Here is a 22355-nt window from a genome sequence, read left to right as displayed (position 1 = left end):
TTTGTCTTCACAGCTTGAACAAAATGAGTGAATGAATGAATAAATAACTTCAAAATAACACTGGCATACTTTTATTTCTTTAATTATAAATGCTGTTTGTTTTAACCATGTTTCAGTCAGACAGAGAAAGTCCAGATTTGAGTCAGACACAAGATGAGTTATCTGATTGCTCTTTGCAGTAATGCCTCTGATGTTAAAATATCCACCGAATAGCCCCCTCGGTTTCAGCCCAGGGTCCCATAAGACTTTTGCATGATTGACAGTTTGGAAGGTTTTGAACAGCCTCTGCCTTGATTTCGACACCGTGGTGTCAGCAGCAGGTTTTGTGAGAGAGACACTGGACCTATCAAGGTTTCCACAGCCCAGTATCGAAAAGTTATTTATTGAGACATCATGCCTTGTGTTAACAAAGTTTAGACTGTTACCGGTCAGGTTTTCGAGCTGGTAGAGACTAAGTTACAAGTAAACAAAATCATCGGCTCCTTAAAACTTCCGAAAGTAGAGATGCTTTCCAATTTGACACTATGTTTGTCAAATCACACAAAGATATTTTAACTCCCCCTATTGCTCATTTAATTAACTTGTCTTTTAAACACAGCTCCTTTCCTGATGACTGGAAATGTGCCATTATCACGCCTATTTTTTAAATCTGGAGTCTGCCTTGAAGTCAGTAACTACAGACCAATAAGTATACTGCCAGTACTCTCAAAGGTTGCTGAGAAAGTTGTCATTAAACAACTGACAACAGTTCATAATACAAGCAATTTTGGTTTACATTGTATGCAGTTTGGCTTTAGAGCAAATCATTCCACCGAAACTGCTACCTTGCACTTAATAGAGCAAATTAAATCAAGACTTGATAAAGGAGTAGTTGGTGCTGTATTTTTAGATCTGTGTAAAGCATTAGATACAGTCAATCATGATGTTTTAATATCAAAACTCTCTAAATTTAACTTCTCATCTAGAGCACTGGCATAGATGTCTTCATATTTATCCAATAGGATACAATGTGTTAAAGGTCCAGTGTGTAGTATTTAGTAACATCTAAAACAACAGCCTTGGTAAAAATTGAATAGATTATTTATAAGTGTATTTTAATTAGTGTCTAATCAGCTGAAAATAATAATCGTTGTGTTTTCGTTACCTCAGAAATACGCCTTTATGTCTACATAGAAGCGGGTCCCCCTCTACGGTGGCCGCCATGTTGCATCACCATGTTTCTACCGTAACTCCGTAACGCAGAAAGGATAAAACCTAATACTGGCTCTAGTGAGAGCCTTACGCGTTTTTAGATTTAGTGGGTGGCTACTGGAAATGCACCGGTTTGAAGTAGACGAAGAAGGAGAAAGTGGTTGCTTTTCCCCGCCAAACATTTTGTATTGCGAGAAGTTTTGGTGCCAAAAACACATGGAGGACCATACTTATCACTTAGGAAAATCACAGGAGCGTGAATCGTCATCGTCAAAGAAACGAAAACACAATGAAGCCAAACGGAATCGGGACGACATAAAACGAGGATCAACATCGGTTTCGCCTTTGCCAGATGGAAATCCCTGATGACAGAGAAATGTTTGCGGATGGTCGCCGAAGTTGCCTGTTTTCTGCTGGACAGGTAAGAGTAATGTTAAAATTTACAACCGAGTGTAATATATATTTCCCCCCTGTGCTAATAATTAAAAACTGAAAAGAAACGTCGCCACATATAACGTTATATATAAGCACACTTTAGCCTTTGTTTGTGCCTCTCACAAAATTGGTGGTAACGTAGCGTTAGCAAGTCTGAGAGACAACATAGAGGCGACGGCGTGCTAATAACCCAAAGATTTATTCATTTTCTGTGACAGTAAGACAACACACGGACCGATAACTTACTAAGATATTTAGCGCTGGTGATATGCTAAACACAGTAAGGCAGAGTAATGAGTTAACGTAGTGTGAAAGATAAACTGAGGAGAAGTCATCGCCGAGTAAATACATTCTCTGGATATTTTTCATAGTGCTCCATAATTTCTTTGTATGCTCCTAATTTGTCATTTAGGAGCACATGCAATTTTACATTTATCAGTCAAAAGTAGAATTTTTCTGTTATTTATTTTGGTATGTTTAGCCAGGCCACCCAAGGCTCCCAGCATCTTAGGATGCAGTCACATTACAAGGGTATGTGACTGTGTCATGTAGCACTTATTTTCTTGATGTTGCTGTTGTTTCTCCAGCTATAAGAGAGGTCCCACAGCATGGACTCCCATGAAGGGAAAACCTTTTCATGGCACAACTTCAGCAGTGCCTAGTATTGGTCTTTCTAGTGGGACAGACAGGCCAGTAATCATATTGAAATATTTGTGCTGTCCAAATATGTCTGATTACAAACAAAAAGTTGCTGATGAATTGTTTTTTCTAACTTTATGTTTACTGTACAAAGATGAGCATCTGGATGTCATTGCAGAAGCCACAGAAATGCAGGTCCTTGAACAAAGGTAGCAGTTCAACTGTCATGGCTTTTTGCGCTACATGTCTTGTATTTTTATATATTCATAATTTATATTTTTTTATTTATTTTATTTCTACAGTTTACATGGCATGAGTATTGTTGAGGAGGACATGGAGGAAAATGTTTTCAATGAACCCTTGAACAGTGTGTAAGTAGTACATCCTAATGACATTTATTACTATTTAGTCTTTTCTTTATAGAAGTAATTGTTTTGTGAATATGTTCTTTACAGAATTGATTGGGCAGATGAAGGTTCTCCTTCCTTTCATCGAAAAGATGATGGAAAGAATGCTGACAGTTCTGATGAAGAGTATCTTCCACCAATTAGTATATGGTGTGTTATCACTCAGTCTTTATTTAGCTATTTTTGTGTGGTGTCTGTTTTTTTGCAAATTCTTACACATATGCCTTTATGTTGTGCCTCAGCAGAATAGGTGGAGCATTACAGAAAGCACCATCTATTGATCGACTGGAAGCTATTGGAATTGACGAGACGGTGCATGACCAGCCTTCACATGAAGACCCTCTGGATGAGCCTTCTCCTTGTGATCAGGCATCTGTTTTCCCAGCCCCACAGTGTGTCCTTTGTGAAGATGACATCATAGGTGCCAGAGCTTCAATAGTATATGAGGACTGCTTGAGACAACTGGCTACACTTGTGATCCTGCCTGCAGGATGCCCCTTTGACATCAAAATCACTTCTAAGGGCACATCAATTAATATCGTATGGGTAAGATCCTGTTAATGTTTAAAACTGCACACTGTCCCAATCAATAAAATAAATAAAAGTTCACTCCAACACAGAAGTGATCATGAATAAAATGGGGATTTACTTAAGTATTTTTGTAAAAGTCCCTCACAGTTCTTCTATTTTATGTTTCTGAACACGGACAAGTGATGCGAGTGCAAAAAGACACTTGATGGAACAGTCTTTTGAGAGTCTGTTTTTGTCCATGGAACATTCTTTGACATACAGCTAAATTAAGCTTGACCATTAGCCTGCCACGGAGCAGGAAAGTTCTGCTGACTAAGTTACCATGGTTACCCCCCCAAGATAAATAAGTAAATAAATATTCTGAAACAGCTGGTAAATCAGAGAATCTGGGTTGCCCTTTCCTCTTACTTCCAGCAATAACTGGCAGCTCCACACATCAATACTCTTTCATTTTAGCATAATTTCCAAGCCAAATAACTTGTCTCTCCCGCAGTTTCTTCCTGGCAATGCAAGAATACCATTTCCTCTTGAATTGCCATGCTTGGCACAAACAGCGGGAAGGAGTGAAACTGATTATGTAAGTGCACAGGTCTGGACTGCTGTACAGATGCGCATACAAAACACACCTTCACAATTGAAAGTGTGTGTGTACTGTCCTCTGATTATGAAGAAACTTTAGCTCAGAGAATCAAGATTGGGGTGAATTTATATTGTGCAAAAATAACAATAGGAATATGAACATATTATGAAGCTAAATAAAGATGAATTCAAGTAGTTTGACATAATATTAACCAAAGCATCAACATATTTGAGACATTTATTAATTTTAATCATGCAATTCAGGTACAACAATGCTAAAACACTAGTTAGAAGCTCAGTAAAGTTGTTATGGCTAACATGTTAGCATATAGTAATCACTTAACATAACCTCTTTTAGGTGTCATGTTGGACAGGTAACAGCGAGACTAAACCATACAGTCCATACAGTAAGTTTCTGAATTACTACGAGCAACCTGTTCACATTACAGTTATTTGAATGGAATGCTAACATCAAACACATTGCGTAATGCAAGGGTACGTAAATACTGATGACATTCTTTGCAGTGTAGGCACACAAAAAGGAAGGTAGAAAGAAAATCTGGTACAATCCAAGACTTAGACACATAGCTAGCATCCCTTAGCACAAGCAGATCTGTAACTGTCCATCCTTTCTGTGTCCATTTTAGGTTTTCCATAAATATCTTACCTCCACCATTTCCTAATGAGAGATTACTTTGCAGTTCAGCTGGGATCGCTCATTCACTAACACTCTGGCTGGACTGAGGAATAGGAGAGGAGACATGAAATCTGTTTCACTCCTCTGGTCAAAGTCTCAGCCACAATCTGGCTCGCTGCCTTCAATGGGTTCGTCATGCAAGTCAATCCAGGCAAAGAACTTCTGTTCTTGCTTTGTTGCTTCTGCCAAACCAAGAGAGAGTCTGGAGCCTCGTCTCATCACCAGCACTGTCAGAACCCAGACGGCTGTGACTGAGTACAAAGCAAAAATGAGACGACAGCAGGAAGTGTAGAGCCTTCCAGCAATAGTAATGAACAAGGTCAACCTTGACTCCATCATCATCCTTCCTAATTCAGCAATCTTTCTTAAACAACCTGAAACAATATACCTGTTTTCCTATTTTACAAAAGTAGCTTTAGCAAAAAACTGTTGTCATATCTAGAGGTTTGTGGTGGGCTTATCCCTGATTGATCATTTGAAAGAGAGCTCAGTGCTCTTTCTGTTCACACTATAGTTTCTCTGTAGCTCAGACCTTTACTGCTTCGGATTATGGGCAGTTTTCACTTGGAACAAGATTGCTGCTGCTATACTAGTCTCTATAATTAGCCCACAGAGACAGGAAAAACTGAAGTATTTGTTCAGATCATATTTGAAAACAATAAGTGACTGAGGAGACTGAGAAGACTGCAAAGGAGATGGGTATGGAGGAGAAGAATTTTGCAGCAACATGACAAACTGATCAGGCGACATCTGATGCTATTAGCAACACTTGTGACACTTCAGCCCTCACCTGAAAGGTAGGTATTACATATAAAAGTGAATTCAGAAATGCACACCTGGCTAATTCTCATACCACTACTATCAACATCCTAATGATAGAACAAATTAACAGAAGTATAAACACTATGCTTCAAACATTAGCTCTTTTGGGTGGTGTTCTTTGTGTCAAACAAGCATATTGACGCAACAGTTTAGTTTGTTCAATTTAATCTGTTTTTCTCACCTTGTTGCTGCAGTGTTTTCTGTCTTCAGGGGCATGTTCCTGAGGGTGCACTGATTAGCAGGATTGGACACACCTGGGCCCAGTGTGCCCCGTGTATAAAGCTGGAGGAGCTGCCAGTTCAGGCTCTGTCTTCTCTCTCCTGTGTTGCTTTTTGGTTCTCTTTCCTTTGTTTCACAATACAACACCCATACACTCACTCATCCACTCCCTACATTACCAACCTCATAGACATATCCCACCCATTTGTTGTTTTTGTTTGTTTTGACTACTTTGATTTTTAAGTGTACTTCAGACACATTTTAAGACTCGGGGAGATTGTGCTTTCCAGTCGACAGCCCCTAAGCTTTGGAGTAGTTTCCCAATAAGCTTGACGTCCTTGAACACTGTGGACTCTTTTAAAAAAGCAGCTAAAAACTCATCTGTTCAGACAGATGTCTTTGTTTTATTTATTTGATCTGACTTGATTGTATTGGACTTTATTTCTTTATTCAGTAATACTGAAGGCTGCAGTAGACTATAAACTACAGTTTTGGGACATAAATGTAGGTTAGTCTGGAAAAGTACATGATACAGGACTGTTTGCAAACTCTACACTTTTGCAGAAAGGCTAGTCTGGGAGACTGGAAGCCATGGGTCCAGAACAGTGTTCATTTTGTCAGGTATTTTTTTATTTAGTCTGAGTCTTAGTCCTGTGTCAAATGTCTTTGTTAGTTTTTATCATCAAGACTCAGCCTCATCCTGTTTTTGTTTTGTTTTTTTTGGTTTGTTTTTTTGTAGTCAAGTTAGTTGACTAGTCTGGGCATTTTAGTCTTCTCTTAGTCAAAGAAACCTGTAAATATTGTAGTAGACTTTTAGTCAATGAAAACTATTGGCATTTTAGTCTCTCTTTTTTTTTTTTTTTTTAGCCTTCAGATCATATTGAACATTTCAGTAAATCTAGTCGAGCCAAAACCAATCAACCAAACCATTTTATCATTTTAGTCAAACTTATTTCACATTAGATTTTATCTTCTCATTATCTGATGAAAAACACATGTTGAATGATTAAGAATGCAGCTTTGCAGAATATAACAGTAATATAAGGAATACATCCAGACATGGAACATGTTCTGATTCATAAAACTATGAGAGTTGTACAGACAATACATTTTGAAACCAATTTTGTTGGTTGCCTTAAGTACAAACTTCCTTATTCTGTTCTGAACAACAGAAATAAAAGTAGGTTGCAAATGCAATCTGCTTGCACTAGAAAAAAATAGATCTAAGGTCAGCGTTAACAAGAAGAAAAATTGAGCCCCATCGACTTAATAAGTACTTAAGTGTTATGGTTCTGTTTGCAGTCTGACTCTGTGTCCCTAGCTGCCATTCTCCACCACTTCTCCAGAGGCCCTCAGACCTTTCTCCTTTTTTGTTTGGACTGGATTGAGTGGGAGAAAGCTGCTTTGACTTTTGTCTTTAAAAGACTATCCTGCATGATGATTATTTGTATTGTCTATTTCAGTTGGTCTGTCTTTGTTTTCACTCCAGTCTGAACTCATACAGCATATACTCTGTCTTAGTGATAAAGAGCATTGTGTGCATTTCTCCTTTCAACTTATACTGCAGAACTAGCCTGCTCTGTGGCAGGCTAACTGTCAAGCTTAATTTAGCTGTGTGTCAAAGAATGTCCGACAGGCAGAAACAGAATCCAAAAGATGGTTCCGTCAAGTGTGTTTTCACACTTGCATCCCTTATTTATTTATTTTTTACTATACTCCCATGATAAGCGGCCGCGGCACCAATATTGCCTACATGAGGCTGGTCCTGCATGCAGATTGAAATCATGACAGGAAAAACTAATTTTCTCTCAATGACAAACATAGTCTCCTCAAAGCTAATGACAAAAGGGGGGAATTAAATCTAAGGAAAGGATCACTGCTCTCTTTACCTGTTCTGCTGCCAGGGAAAAGAAGGAACTTGTAATCAGCAAAAGTCAGAAGCTCTGCTACTTCAAACGTGTGCACTCACTACGTCTAAACAGCTGTACTGTATTTTGAAACAGTCAATAAAATTCAGTAAATAGTGAAGCTGTCCGTTTCATTATTTTATCTTCATATAGGCTAATAAATTGGCTGTACAAATGTTAATTAGATAGTATTCTGCATGAGAAATAAAGATATAGTGACATTTGACCCGGCCAGACGTGATCACTATAAACAGTTTCCATTGTACTTATATCCTCCAGTTTCTTCATCTCCAATCGCAACTTCCTAACTCTTAACTTTTGATAACACTTGTAAATCAAACAGACGTCTTGGGAAAGTGAAAATGTGATTACGTAGTTGGTAATGGTAAGTTGGTTCTCCTAAGTTGCCTACACCATAATTTAAACATACATTAATATTATCTAGCCTACTGATAATATAGCCAGAGTCAGTGATCTGTATGTTCATTTATTAACAAATTCAACCATAAATAATAATAAATTCACTTTCCCCTCCCAGATTCATCCTGCTGGTCCAGGCAATAGAATTGTCAACCTTATGAGCTCATAAGGACTATAATTTACAGTTTTAAAGTCATCTCCCTCACCTTATTAATTGTGGCAGTATTGCCCTTTTTGGTGATGACTCCTTTATATTCATATAGTTTCATCAGCAGGTTTGTTCCACTGCTGAGAAGAACACAGCTCTAGTTTTCCCCTCTTTTTGTGACAGAGTTTTTTTTGACAATTGACTGTTTTGGGCTGCTTATGTACTCTGTGCATGTGCACACTGCAAGCTTATTCAAGTCTGGCTAGACTTAGCGTTGACTAGACGGCTGTGCTGTGTTAGTGGAAGAGCTTGAGCCTCAAGCGAAAGCTGACGTTAATTATAGCCAGAGGGGTGTGCTACAAAGCAAGTTCAACATACTCAGGCTTTCTTTGTGTGAGCTGGCTCGACAAACCCTCTACTCACGCTCAGAGGTAAGTGGTATCACAACAGTGGTTATCAACTTTCTTTGTTAATCCAGGCTTTCTGTTTCAGGCTTTGTGCGCACTCCCATACTTTGGCGCATCATTTGACTTCCACACAAAATTGACCGATCGATGCCACCTACTGTAGTCAAGCTGGCTAACAAGATAGCCTGGCTTATTTTGATAAGCTTCGCTAATTTAAGTGAGAGTTCCGTTCCATCGCTGCAGCTTATATGAGTCCCAGCTCAGTAACCATGGTAACCTAGTCAGCAGAACTAGCCTGCTCCATGGCAGGCTGACAGTCAAGCTTAATTTAGCTGTGTGTCAAAGAATGTCCGATGGACGGAAACAGACTCTCAAAAGACTTGCCCATGTTCGGAAACATAAAATAGAGGAACTGTGAGGGACTTTTACAAAAATACTTAAGTAAATCCCCATTTTATTCATGGTCACTTCTGTGTTGGAGTGAACCTTTTCATTTAAAAGCTTAGCATTTATAATTTAAGTGAGTGCAGCTTTCTTTAGCTGCGTTGATGGAGCACCCCTCAGGGTAAGTTCTGCAGCATCAGTTACCATGGTGATCTAGCCAAGTTAAAAGAGAGCCACCTTTATGACATTGAAAACCCTGGCTTTAGGCTCAATGCACCTCACTAACCCACTAATCTCACTTTGTAGTACACCCCTTGGGTTTTTTCAAGTAAGCACAGCATTCTTTAGATGCATTGATGGAACACCCCTAAGGGCTCTTGTTTTCTTTGGTTTTATCCATGCCTTGCTTTGGTTTTATTCTTCTATTTCTCATGTGTTGCTGTAGTCCTGCTTAGACTGTTTTCCCCTGCACACCTGTTCAGTGTTTAGCCTCATCAGCCTTGCCCTGCATTTTACGTGCCACACCTTCTTAACCACCTTGTTTCCCAATCATCATGATCCCTCCCTATTCTAGGGGCTGTTGCACAAAACCTAGATGGGGGATTATGCCAGGATTTTTCAGTTATCCTGGTTGAATTTAAATTACTATGGAGATTTATTCTGTGCAGCTAGCCTGCTCCAGACCAGGCTAAGAGGAACCTACTGTTCATATTGCTGTCAGGGGTTTGATGATTATGTATATTATTGCACATCTTGAGATGATTAGAAATGGCTGATGAAACCTATCCCTTACTAATAAAGGATAGTGTATGTCATTCTTCCCTGTGTACGTGTATTTTATTTGGAATTGGTAGCACACAGTTTGTGGTTGTTAATTTTCTTAATTGTATAATCTTCCCAAATTATAGTCTCACGTCACTTGACCGATAACTCTATAGTGTAGTGTACATTCATGAAACTGGGAGGACACCACAATGTGTTTTGACCTTTTTATTTTGCAGTCATCACTTGTCAGCTTGGAGCTTGGGAGAGAGAACAACAGTGATTAATACATTTTGTTACAATCATACTTACAGTATGCATTGAAATCACTTCCCTTTCTAGTTTCAGGATTTCCTCAGTGTCTTTGGTTTGATTTCCATGTTAAGGTCCATATCCTGCAGTTTTTTCTTGTGGACTTTAATCTTCACATCTGCCAGCTCTATTTGTCTCTCTAGGTGTTTGGTGTGTAGACATCTGACAGTTTGTGAATTCTGTAAAACACCTATCAATTAGCACAGCAGGAATTGTGCATAAGGTGGATTTCCTTTGGGCAATACTCACTATGTTTCTATGCTGGCTATCAGGCTGTACAGCCTCTGGGTCCTGTTACAAATGTGATATTTTCAATGAGCTACATCACTTACTACTTATGCATTATGGACTAAGTATCGTATCCAATAGAATTTGTATTGATCTAGCATTGACAGGATGTGCCAAACCTACGCCTTTAATGAATAACACTCACCAGATTACCGTCTGGTGGCTCTAGAAGAGCGAGTGTGTTGCCAGACACTGCAAGGCAAGCCAAAGTCAGACAGTCCACATAACACCTGTAGCGGTTTGGACAATTTGAATTACCCTCAATCCCACAAAGGATACATGGTTAACTCATGACCCTAAAAAAAAATGCTTTCAAAAGACCTTTTGGTATTGTATAAACAAACACAAAATGAACACTTAAATAAAGTTAATAAGGCCAAACACACCACCATTTGAATTTCACAAAATTATATTAGAGCACTCACACAAAAAAACAAAACTCTTCAACAAATCAGTCCAGGTCCATAAACAAAAATAGTGCTCCGTTCCGGGTTTTTCCCGTTTCTCAATACAGTTCAGTTTCAAACAGTCCAGTTCTCAAACAAAAATAATCCGCCTTGGGTTTTCCCGGAATTCCAAACAAAACCCAAAATAAGGAAGTCAGTTCAGCTTTTCACCGTCCTACCAACCCCAAAAGCCCAGTCAAAAAAGAAAAGAAAAGATAACGAAAAGAGCACAGTGAAGTCAGCCGGCTTTAGCCGACTCACGGTTCAGGGGAAGTGTGGAAACGTGCATTGTCCGGAGTTGTAAATACGGACGGTTCGGTGTGTTCGTGGAGATAAGAAGAGAGGCTGCAGTATCCACGGCTCGAGGGCAACCAAGGTGGATGTTAACGACGCGGACTGAAACGCGCGCTGATGGCCAAGGATAGGCTTACTACGGACATGGATGACTCACGCGGGTTCCTCTCCTACTGTTCACCTGCCGGCGACTCCCGCCATACTGAATTAAATCTCCTGGTACGAAAAACGGAAGAGGCTGGACTCCGAGGGAGTGGCAACGTGGAGCTAACTCACTGGCTGACTGGACTAGTGGGGTGTGGAAGTAAGTAAAAAAAAAAAAAAATGGGCAATCGCATGCCAAAACATAACATATATTTAAAGCATGAATGTAAGGTATTTGCTTAGTCACGAACATAGCACAGATACCAAACTGATACAAAACTTTCAAATCCTTATTTTTTTTTTTTTTTTTTTTATTCTGTGGGAGTGATCGCCACACATTGTATACATGGTTGACTGAGTTCCATGTGCAGTACTGGAATAATGTACCTTGTATGAAGAGGGCAGTTTCTGTAGGGACAGAGTCAGTGGCGTCCCCCCCGGATCCCTTCCATCACAGGCCTCCCTTGGTTCAGGTCAAGGGCCAGCTCCTCTGCTGGGGTGGGGTCTGGGGTTCGTGGGCCACCACCCGTGCCAGACACATAAGCCTTTTTCTTAAGTGCTAAAATCAGTACAGACAATAAAATATATGAGCAGGCACCTTCTAAGTACTTCATACACCTCATTTGTACATTATCATCAGCAATCAAGGCAGCCTGCAAAAAACGATTAAGCCTGGATGCACTGATTAGACTAGGTCAAGCCTCACTTTTTCAGTTATCCTGGATTTCTGAATTCTGCTTTTGTGCGATAGCCCTCTGGTCCCTGCTCACCCTAGCTGTGCCCTGTTTTGTGTAGTCCCCTGTGTATATATACCTGTCTGTTCTCTTAGTCGAGACCTCGAATCTCTAGATGACGAGACGCAGCAGCCTCGCATGAGATGCGCGTCTCATGTGGGCTGTGTGGCTGCTCTAACCTGTTAACATGGGCGCCGAAATGAAAAGCAAGAGGTTCTGCGATGCACATGTGCTGCTTATGCGTCCAGTGTGTCCCAGGCGTTATACACTGATATTTTAATCAATACAGCAGTCTATATGGGCTGCGTAATGGCTCACGTTTCATTCGCACTACATACACGTAAACATGGCCTGAAGTCTATTTTCCTCCGTTTTATGCATCTAACTAGTGATTGTGTATTGGGCTCTGAGCGCTTCAAACACATGAGTGATCTACACTCAAGTAGACACATAGACAGAGCACTCACTGCTGCTGCTGCTCTGCTGATGTGCTACTCAGACCACAACTCATGATTCTAAACTACATTTTAGTCTTTTTCGTCATGCTGATATAGTCAGTGTTTAATGATGTTGGTGCTGTCTCATCATCTTCTTGTCTTAGTCATGGGAAAAAGAGGGAGCTGACAAACACATTCAGTCATAGTTTTCGTTAATGAAATTAATAGTAGCTCAGAAACCATATCCTGAAGGACACGAGACCAGCAACAGTTGATTACAAACTGAGTCGAGCAAGAATGTATGTAGAAGGAGCTTTCCTTGCACAAAACATGCTGATTAATCACTCTGAGTTCATTTGGAGGGCTGAAAAGGACTAAGTGTGAAAACACCTGAGGGATCTAGCCCCCACAAAGTACAAACTGCAACACATCAGACACATCATGTATTGTTGCAGCATTTGACTTGTAGCAAACACTGGACACGCTGTACAGGCTGAAGAAGTCAAGGCACAGTAGCCAGGAAATAGATCAGTGGCATATCCTGACCTCCAACAGTAAGAGGTATTTCTGGTACTGCTGTCTTTGCATGGTGGATACCTCTATTAATGGACCAGCAAAAATTCCCACAGTGTAAGATGTTCAGTGATGCCATCACAGGTCAGATTGCTTGTTGTCTGTCAATGCCTAAAGCAGTCACTTTTGGTTCCAGCAGTTCTTTAGTAACACAGTTCTGCTGTAAAGTTATTGACCAACTCTAGGATGGAGGTGATTACATTCTCTCCAGTTCAAAATCCATGAAATGTGTCCATGAGAGATGGGGAATGAAATGCAACAACCATCCCCATCCGGACACTAACAAGGGACATTTATGTTCATGGCCAGTTCCTTAAATCCCTAAACCAAGAAGGCACTCCATAATGCTTCTCACTTCTTTGATGCAGCTGATTTCTTTCCAAAAGGATTACTTAATTAATGTGCAACTAATTTAATCGTACTAGTTACTGAATTTGTCAAAGCTGTTTGTTTGAAGATATTCTAGTTGATTAATTGTTTTCAACGATGCAGTTAGCACATCCCTGTCCCTTCATTATCTAAAACCACTAATGGCCTGTCTCCTGTGAGTATGAAAGCACTCTTTCATGTGTCAATAATGTACCCCGGAAGCAACTCTTTTTCCCTCTCCTTCTCATAATCCTCTTCAGTCATCTTCCACTTCTGAGAACTACACCTGAGCATACAAACAGATTTACAATGAGTGATGACTCCTCATCTTCATTGCCTCTGGAAAGCATTCCTTCAGCAAAAGGAGACTAGCACTGAATGGACTATTATCTCAGTCGTGCAGTCATGGTTACCCATTGTGTATGGCCGCGCTCCAGTCTGCTGCTGCTGCTGCTGCTGCTGCTGTAAACACTGACTACCAGGGCTTTCTCTGTTAGATACAAATTAAAAGGTTGGATGTGATATAATGCTATATACCTACGCAAAACAAATTTAAGGATATATTCAATGGTTAGTTAATATGCTATGTTGTGGAAGGAAAAAAATCTCCTTTCATTTTTGGGGGGCAAGGTCTGCCACTGAACTGTTTAGAAACCAACCTAGAAGGCATTGACACTGCCAAGATTAGGCTGTATTCAGACCAAATCAGGTGGTGCGGCAAAAACGTCAGTCCTCCCATTCATTTGAGTTGCTTTGCGTTTTCGGTTGAGATCGTTTAGGCCACAGCTGTGCTGCACCGGCCTGTAGCTGGAAAGTTGAGCCAGAATCAGCTTTTGGAGAAGTGCAACCTGACATCACTGTGCCAATCACAACTGGAGATCAGACTGGTCAGAGCTGTAAACCCTGCCATGAGGGAGTTTTTGTTTTATAATGAGATGTAAATGAGTTTGACAAGTCACCTGATTTATGATTAGCATGTTGACCAGTGTTCAAAAGACACCCTGACCATATTCTGAGTTATTGAATAATGAATTCCATTTCTTTCCATTTCTTTCCTTAGACAGACAATATTGTGTAGGACAGCACAGGCAACAGTGATGTCGCAGGCCCCGTCAGGTGGTGAAGACACTGAAAATGTGACTTTATAAGGCCCAATGCCATCTCAATTCGGGCCCTTGATCTTGCACGGGTAAGATAATTTGCTTGCTGCGCTGCTGTTTGAGGGTCTGCAAGGAGAGTGAGCAGGAATGGCTAACAGGCATAACTCTTGTCTCCCAGCAACATGCCAGAGAATTCACCTGAGAATACAAAATGTAATTGTTACAACTACATAAATAGCAAAGTAAAACTTTTGACACACTCATGATGTTCAAGGTTCTTATCAATAAAATTTGTGTGGCTTACTTTATGATAGTCGCTGGTAAATTGTACTGGTATGAAAGACCAGGCAACTTTGCCTCTAAATTACTAATTATGCACTCAGCATCACAGATCATCTGAAACAATAAGATGTAGCCTATTAAGGTCATTTAATGCACAGAATTAATATATGTAGTTGACAGTAGCCATAAGTCATTCTTACCTGAACTTTGATACTGTGGAAGGATTTTCTGTTCACAAAATCCCCTTTATGTGCCCCTGAGGGGTGTTTAATACGGGTCTGAGTGCAGTCCAGCGCACCAATGACATTAAGGAAAGCTGTAAAACAAAATAAAGAGTATCCTACTGTGACTGTTCTAATGTAATACTTTTTTGTAATTCATGTTACCAGCAATCTTGTAGAATTCCTCTTGAGTGTAGCAAATTCTTCTGTTGCAAGGTGCTGAAGATGTGTACCAATGCTTTCAATGCCAAATACACATTTCTGATAGAGTGGCAAATAGTGCCTTTATTCAGATTTTCAGCATCTCCAACTGAATATAAGAACATATAACTTGCAAAGAAACGCAGTGCAACACACACCATCTGTGGGTGGTGTGGCTCTGTGCTGTGCGGTGCTGAATTTTGGGACCCAGCAGTTTGCACATGTAATGAAAGCCATCACCAGAAAATCGATACCTCTCATGCAGGTAGTTATTGGGAAACGCCAATGGGTCCGACCTGTCCGAAACACTCTCTCATATCAGAAAGCCCTTCTCAGTATTAGTGCTTCTTCATCTAACACGTCGTCCAAAAAAGGACACGCCACTGTAAAGGAAGAAACACACGTGAATGGGACTTTATATATAGCCCTTCTAACTGACGTCATTGAAACCACCTCTGCAACTTCATCAGCCATTTCTAATCACCTCAACAACTGCAATAACATACGTATTTATGAAGACTACTGGTCATATTGCTGTCAGAGGTTTGATGAACACAATATAACAGTAGGCCTTATGGTAATAATGACTATCACATGAATGTTAATAAAAATGATAATGGTTACAATTAAAATAATAACAGTAGGCTTACTTAACTGAATGACAATGTATCTATGGTATTTTAATGCAGGCTAATAAAAATGAGGCAAAATACATACAGAAGACCATGTAATAACTGTAAAACACATTTATTTCTGGTCAGAGTGACAGCTGATTGGCACCAGGATTCATTAAGCCTGGCTGTTAGCCTGGTCTGGAGCAGGCTAGCTGCACAGAATAAATCTCCATGGTAACTTATGTGCCCTGGCTTTCGTGCTACCCAGTCATGGCTAAATTCACCTGAAATAACTGGAAAATCCTGGCTAAATCTGCTATCTAGGTTTTGTGCAATAGCCCTCTGAATATTTAGTTAAAGGCAGAGTAGTGGAATGATAAGACCAAGAAAAATATTTGATTATTTAATATTTTTTAAATTGCAAGTTTAAACAACATTGTATGAATTCATTTAATTTGCTCAATCATTTTTTTCTGTCAAACCAACAACTGAAGAACATTCAAACAAAGTGTTTGATACTAACTCTAAAATATCAACTAATGATTACATCACCAATCAACCAAGTATTGCTAGAAAGTAAAAAATAAATACATCTATAATATCACATCACTGAAAAAACATGTATTAATACCAGTGATGTAATATAACAGCAATGTCTTCGCACAAGACAGTATTCTTCATCTAATTTCAATTCACGTTTTAAAGGATTTATCGATTAAAAATGCCATTTAACTCAGTAACAGCATTTAGAGGTTGAAAACATCTAAGTACCAAAATTAAAAGAGCTTGTCAATGCAAATTAACAATACAGAACATCAAAATTAGAAATAACTTATTTTCTCCAAGATATATATAACCTTTATATCCCTGTTAAATTCTATTAACATGTTTCAGGTCTACCTTGGGATGCTGGGTGATCTTTCTGGTGAAGATTGGGGGGTCAAGACTGTCTGTACTGCTCTCATCAAATGTCTGTGTCTTGCTTGGTTCACACACCATGTCTATCTCTGAGCTCTCCTTTCTCTTTCACTCAGATCTCCAACTCTCTTCCTCTTTTGGATCAGGATATCATTGACATAACCCTGATGTCGTTCTGCCAAGCATTCTGCCCTATGAGAAGGGTCTGCATCTTTCCTCTGCCTGTACAGATCTTTGCTTTTCAGCAGTGCTCAATTTCGCCATACCTGACAAGGAAAAGTACAATGGTATGATGATAACCCTCCTCATGTCTTTTTGCAACTTTTATGTGCCTCATTTTATATGATTGTAACTGGTGTCACTGGTGTTACCAGGAAGAGGAGTAACACCATCGACTGTAACACCAATGACAATTTGGAGAAAAAAATTACAGTTTTAACAAAATAGCTGCCATGTGTCAGACCATATGTTTTCAAAGATATAAAAAAACATTAAACTATTAAATGTAATAAATTTTCATGTTCATTTTTTCATCCCAGTGACTATGAAATGAGTAACACAAATGACAGACTTAAAAGCTTCACTTAAAATACTAAAATAAATCATGACATTTTAAACAAATGAAGTAAGACATCTGACTTACCATATGCCTTTGTCCACTCACTTCATCCAATGACCTCTTGGTCCAGTAAGAACTTCAAAGGGTCAGTGCATTATTTCAAAATAAAAGTGTTTTGTGTAGGGGCGGCTATGGCTCAGGAGGTAGAGCGGGTTGTCCACTAATCTGCTCCTCCAGTCCATATGCTGATGTGTCCTTGGGCAAGACACTTAACCCCAAATTGCTCCTGATGGCTGTGCCTTCAGTGTGTGAATGGTTAGCTTCCTCTTCGGGCAGGTTGGGACCTTGCATGGTAGCCCCTGTATCCATTCAGCGTATGAATTTGTGTGAATGGGTGAATGTGATTCGTAGTGTAAAAAGCTCTTTGAGTGGTCGGAAGACTAGGAAGTCGCTATACAAGTACAGTCCATTTGCCATTTAGCATCACACCAAAGATGTAATTTTAGGTGACTGGTATTTATTTGATGTTATTTATAATAATTAGCTATTTTTTTACCATTTGAATGTTCAATTAAATGTATGTAATATTAATGTAAATGTGAATGAGAATTCATGGGAAAAAAATAAAATAAATGAAAAGTATATGGCTCCACTTCCATGTATGATCAAAGATTCCTTGATCAGCATTTTAAATAAATTGTTAAAATTAAACATTGAACATTAGATGAATAAACTTTGTGTTATCATTGCCAGGACAGTCTTTATTTGTTGAACACATAATTTATGCGATTATTAGGTCAACTTAAAGGATTTTGGCATCTGCAAAAGTGACAGCACTTCCACCATTTTTGTAGAATAACCCACACACACATGCACGCACGCACAGACGAACTACACACACACAACCAAACGCATGAGATGATAATTAATAAATAATATAAACACATTCTGCCAGTAGAAATGGTTGAGCGGGACACAGTACACAGTATCAATACAGAATACAGGTTTTTATTCATGTGCAGGTGTTTGTCAAACAGGTAAAAGGCTACAGCTGTTCTGGCAGCGATAACTGTTCACCTTTATTAGTATTAGCACAGTGCACATGTGTGCAGACACAAACTCCATCAAAATCAGTCATCAAAAAAAGGATGTGTCTAGAGGGGCTTAGAGTGAGGAAAAACAGGTGTATCATATGTGGAAGTCTTTTATCAAGGTGTGTGACGTATAAATGCCGCACCTCCTCATGTGGCACACAGTTTGAAGCATGGCAGGAGCATCTGTTCATAAATGTAAATGGTCCATGGTTGTTCTTGTTGCCATCATTTTCTTTAATAACAACTGTCTGTTCTACAATGAAAGAGCAGATTAATGCCACAGGGGGTCGGGAATGGTGTGTGTAGAAAAATGCTTAGTAGGTGTACACGCTACTTAAGGCTTAATGGTTCAATATTCTTGTCACACACACGTCCTCCATTATGCCTCGTTTTATAGAACATCTTAAATAAATGTTAATCAGGAGTAGAAATGTTGGGAATCTGATCAGTCTCATGCATTACAGGGATGAATGACGAGACCCTAAAGTTAATGAAACTGAGAGCAGAAAGTGACCACTTGCTCACAGAGTGGTGACACACTGCCAAACAGGCCTGGGAGTGAGTGATTAGTGCATTGTAATATATAATTGTTATAAATATTATGTATTATACTTATTATTAGGCTCAATCATATAAACTTAAGTGAAAAGCACCAAGCAAAGATATAAAAATATCACTAAACCTATAATACAATGAATACTTTTCTGTGCTCTACAAACAAATCTGTCCAGGGGCCAAAAAGGCAAAAAGTGCAGTACTTGACATTGATAATAATCATCTTACATATAGCTGTGAGAACAGTTTAAACATATAGCCTATGAGGAGAAGAAACTGACACCTGTATATGGGTAACACATGCCAGTGATATAATGGAGAGCACTTAAAGAATGGCCTGTAACACCAAACCTGTTTCACATCCCTCAGACAAATACTGTAGAAGTTGGGCCTGAAAGACACAGTCAGCCCCACTCAACAGACTAAGAAGTGGGACAACCTGAAAAGAAAATGTAAGGTATGTAGCTTATTTGTGTCCACTTTTGTTGTAGATGTGGTTTAATCTCATATGTTTATAAACTGTCTTAAGCTGTCTTTTCAATGATGCATATATGTGATGTCATAGGTACACACTTGTTCAAAAGAATCATGCCTTAGCCTCTAAGGAGGGGATGGGGACAGACAAAGGGAAGGCCAGAGCAGCCACCGGTCCCTGGTTTACTCCGATGCATGAGGCCATTGGGGGCAGGCCTTCTATTGTGCATTCTGTCCTAATGGAGTCATACAGTGGGGAGAACCAGGCACCAGTGGATACTTTGGACTGTGAAGGCAGTGGCCCAACTCCTTCTACATCTGTGGTGGCCCACCTGCTGACCAGCAAGCGAGGAGGATGAGGAAGAGGCACCAGCAGAGCCGGGCAAGTGTGACACAAGAGGATGGTGAGCCCTGCACTTCAGCCTGTCCTCGACCCCCCCAAAAGGAGGAGAAGCAGGCTGTTGCAGCTGCTATATGAGGAGGCCAGGAAAGAGGATGAGTGCTTTTGGACCAATCATGCATAAAATGAATGGTTTTTGGACCTCTTTGAAGACAGAGAGTTAACAAGAGTTAACTTTAAATTAGATTAATCGTCCATTTTTCTTGTTACAATACAGAGGAGCCCAAATACAACTTTAATTTATTACATTGTATTATGTGCCAACACAGGTTTGGTATTTAAGGTATTTTGGGTAAGCTTTTGTTTATATTGCCAATACAGTTCAATGCCGAATAAATTAAATAATGTTTATGTTTCTATCTCAGTTTGTAATCCTTAAGCAAATATCCATCAGATGGTACAAGTTTCAAGTTTGCAGTGTTCAACACAAACAACTTTATTAATCCCACTAGAGCCAAACTGTTAGGAGCAACTTGTTGTACACACAACACAGTAACACACAAACAAGCAGAGATAATATACAATATACAGCAACAAAGGAAACCAAGAACAGCAGGATGCTATATGTAGAATACAAATCCATAAATAAGATAAATGATAATGATAAATGACCTTGATGAACGCAATAATAGGATCAGATGAATGCGAGCACCCATACAATTAACACAATGTCTACAAAACAAAGGCAGGGCACGGACAAGATACATAAAAACAGTATGGCCTGGTAACTAGTAAAGAGGATGTTCAGTAATCATGCTCCCGTAACGCAGCAATACGTACAGATGGAGAGGAGAGTTGTCCAGCCATCCTGTCCCTCCAAACAGATGCACTCGTCTCCCCCCTCATTATCTGCGGTGGAGTCACAGGGGGGTCATCAATGTCCTGCACTGCTTAGAGTATGTCCCCTGCTGTGACATACTCTAACCAGTGCAGGACAGCAAAGCCAGTGATGACTGTTGGTGCAAAGTTGTGATTCACCTCCAGGATCTTCTACAGCTGGGACCTCCAGCAGGTCTTCAACATGTCAAACGCATGTTCAGTTTTTCAGCAGGCCTTGGTATGGTGCTGGTTGAACCTGCTTTGTACCCTCCCTTGCAGTGGCTCACGATACGGGGTGATGATGGAAATAGGATGGCTAATGCAGTGGTAGCCACCATCACCCACTATGGAGCACCCTCGGGGAGGGTACAGCGCACCTCTAAACACCCCGCTGTTCTTCAGTATCCTGGTGTTGTGGACAGATTCTGGATACCCCACATATGTTTAAGAACTTGACCGTCCCATTACACACAGCCTGTAGCTGGATGGATGTGAAGAGCTTTCTATTCAGCTAGTTCTGGCCATCGGGTCCTGGCAGGGGTTTTATTCTCATGTGGCATCCATCAGTGGCACCGACGCATGTGCCAAACACAGGACTGTTGGCCAGGAGCTGAAACTGGTGACCAATCTCATCCAGTTCCTGGGTGGTGGGGAATATAACTATGTCCTGGTGCAGGGCAGCAATCCTCCTCACTCCTTTGTGGACCAGCCTGCACACAAGAGTAGATGATGTATGGGCAAATGTTTAAGTGCTCCATATCATACTGTGGCAGAATTTATTTGCCTATGTTAATCGAAATTACATACCTGTAAACAGTAGACAGAAGTACTGCCAAGGCCCAGGACACGACACTGTATGACAGCCAGCCTTTCAGTCAGTACACAGTTATCAGTATTTGAGTAGCATCTGGTCCATGGGCTGGATGCAGCAGGTTCAGCTCCGACGTTACTACTTCTTTTATTTGTACTTTTTAACCTTTTGGTATAATTTATTATCATGCTGAGCTCCTCCACACACATACAGAGTGAAGTTAGCAAACAGCAGAGCACACATGAAGTGAAGATTACTTGAGTTGATGACAACTGCGCTCGTGACTGTAAGTGCAATAAAAACCTTTGCGAATAAAAAGCCAATACTTTATCAATACACCTGTTCAACAAGAATAAACATGTTGAAAAGCAATATTTCAATCTGCTCTGTCCGCAATCTCTCATCCACTACTATGCCCAGCTAATAGCAAATTGTTATGAACAAACTAAAATGAAAGCTGTCTGTATGTAGTCTAACTGTTTAGCTTAGCTTGTCATGAATATTAAAATTTGTCAAATTCTTGTAAACTTAGCCACAGGCTGAGACAAAGCAGCCTCTTCTCTCTACCAGTGGTACCTGCTGGCAGTGAATCACATCAGCAGCAGAGAGAGGAGGAGGAGGAGGAGGACAGGAGGAAGGAGGAAGGACTGATACTGACTGATGTCTGTGTTCTTCTTTCTTTCTAAACTTCACTCAGTATTTCAATGTCAGGAATATTTATTTTATTGATATTTTAGATTAGTTTCCATTGAGATATTATTGAGTTTATATAGTGAATTTGCAGTTGTAAACCTTACTGTTGCTGCTCTAGAAACAACATTAAGTTATATTTAAAATATGAATAAATTCTAATCATGTTCTGAATTTATCCTTTTTTAAAGTGATTAAATGTTTTTTAAAAAGAAATTATTTAGTAATAAATAAGAGTATTGATAAGACTAGTGATTGTCAGTGTGCAGTCGGAATAAGAGACAATGTGCAGTCACATATGTTAATAGGAAAATGTGTATGTTAACTTATTTCTATACTGACTGATGTAGATTCTGGTTGTCTTTATAGTTGATAAAGATAATAAGCAGCAGAAATAGGACACTGTCATAAAAATCATGACCAGAATGCCTCAAATTGCACCTTTAAAAAAAAAAAAAAAAATCGGGGGGGG

At 39.7% G+C, this 22355-nt stretch overlaps 2 long non-coding RNA genes across 3 annotated transcripts; one reads left to right on the top strand and one right to left on the bottom strand.

The window, feature by feature from the left end:
- Positions 1-4010: 4010 nt before the first annotated feature.
- On the bottom strand, positions 4011-6346 carry LOC122989958. The gene is made up of 2 exons (XR_006405225.1): positions 5483-6346; positions 4011-4730 (listed from the first exon to the last, which is right to left on the bottom strand). It is a non-coding gene; the product is annotated as an uncharacterized LOC122989958 (long non-coding RNA).
- A 4764-nt stretch (positions 6347-11110) lies between these two features.
- Positions 11111-21843, top strand: LOC122989949. Of its 2 annotated transcripts, XR_006405217.1 has the most exons (5): positions 11111-11192; positions 14206-14334; positions 16458-16768; positions 19059-19146; positions 19255-21843. It is a non-coding gene; the product is annotated as an uncharacterized LOC122989949 (long non-coding RNA). The 2 variants fall into 2 exon arrangements; XR_006405216.1 differs by having other exon boundaries at positions 14206-16768.
- The last annotated feature ends 512 nt before the right edge of the window (positions 21844-22355 follow it).

This window comes from Thunnus albacares, chromosome 10 (assembly GCF_914725855.1).
Source record: "Thunnus albacares chromosome 10, fThuAlb1.1, whole genome shotgun sequence".
Lineage (NCBI taxonomy): Eukaryota > Metazoa > Chordata > Actinopteri > Scombriformes > Scombridae > Thunnus > Thunnus albacares.
The sequence above is the reverse complement of the archived record's forward strand: the minus strand, read 5'-3'. Positions and strand labels throughout refer to the sequence as shown.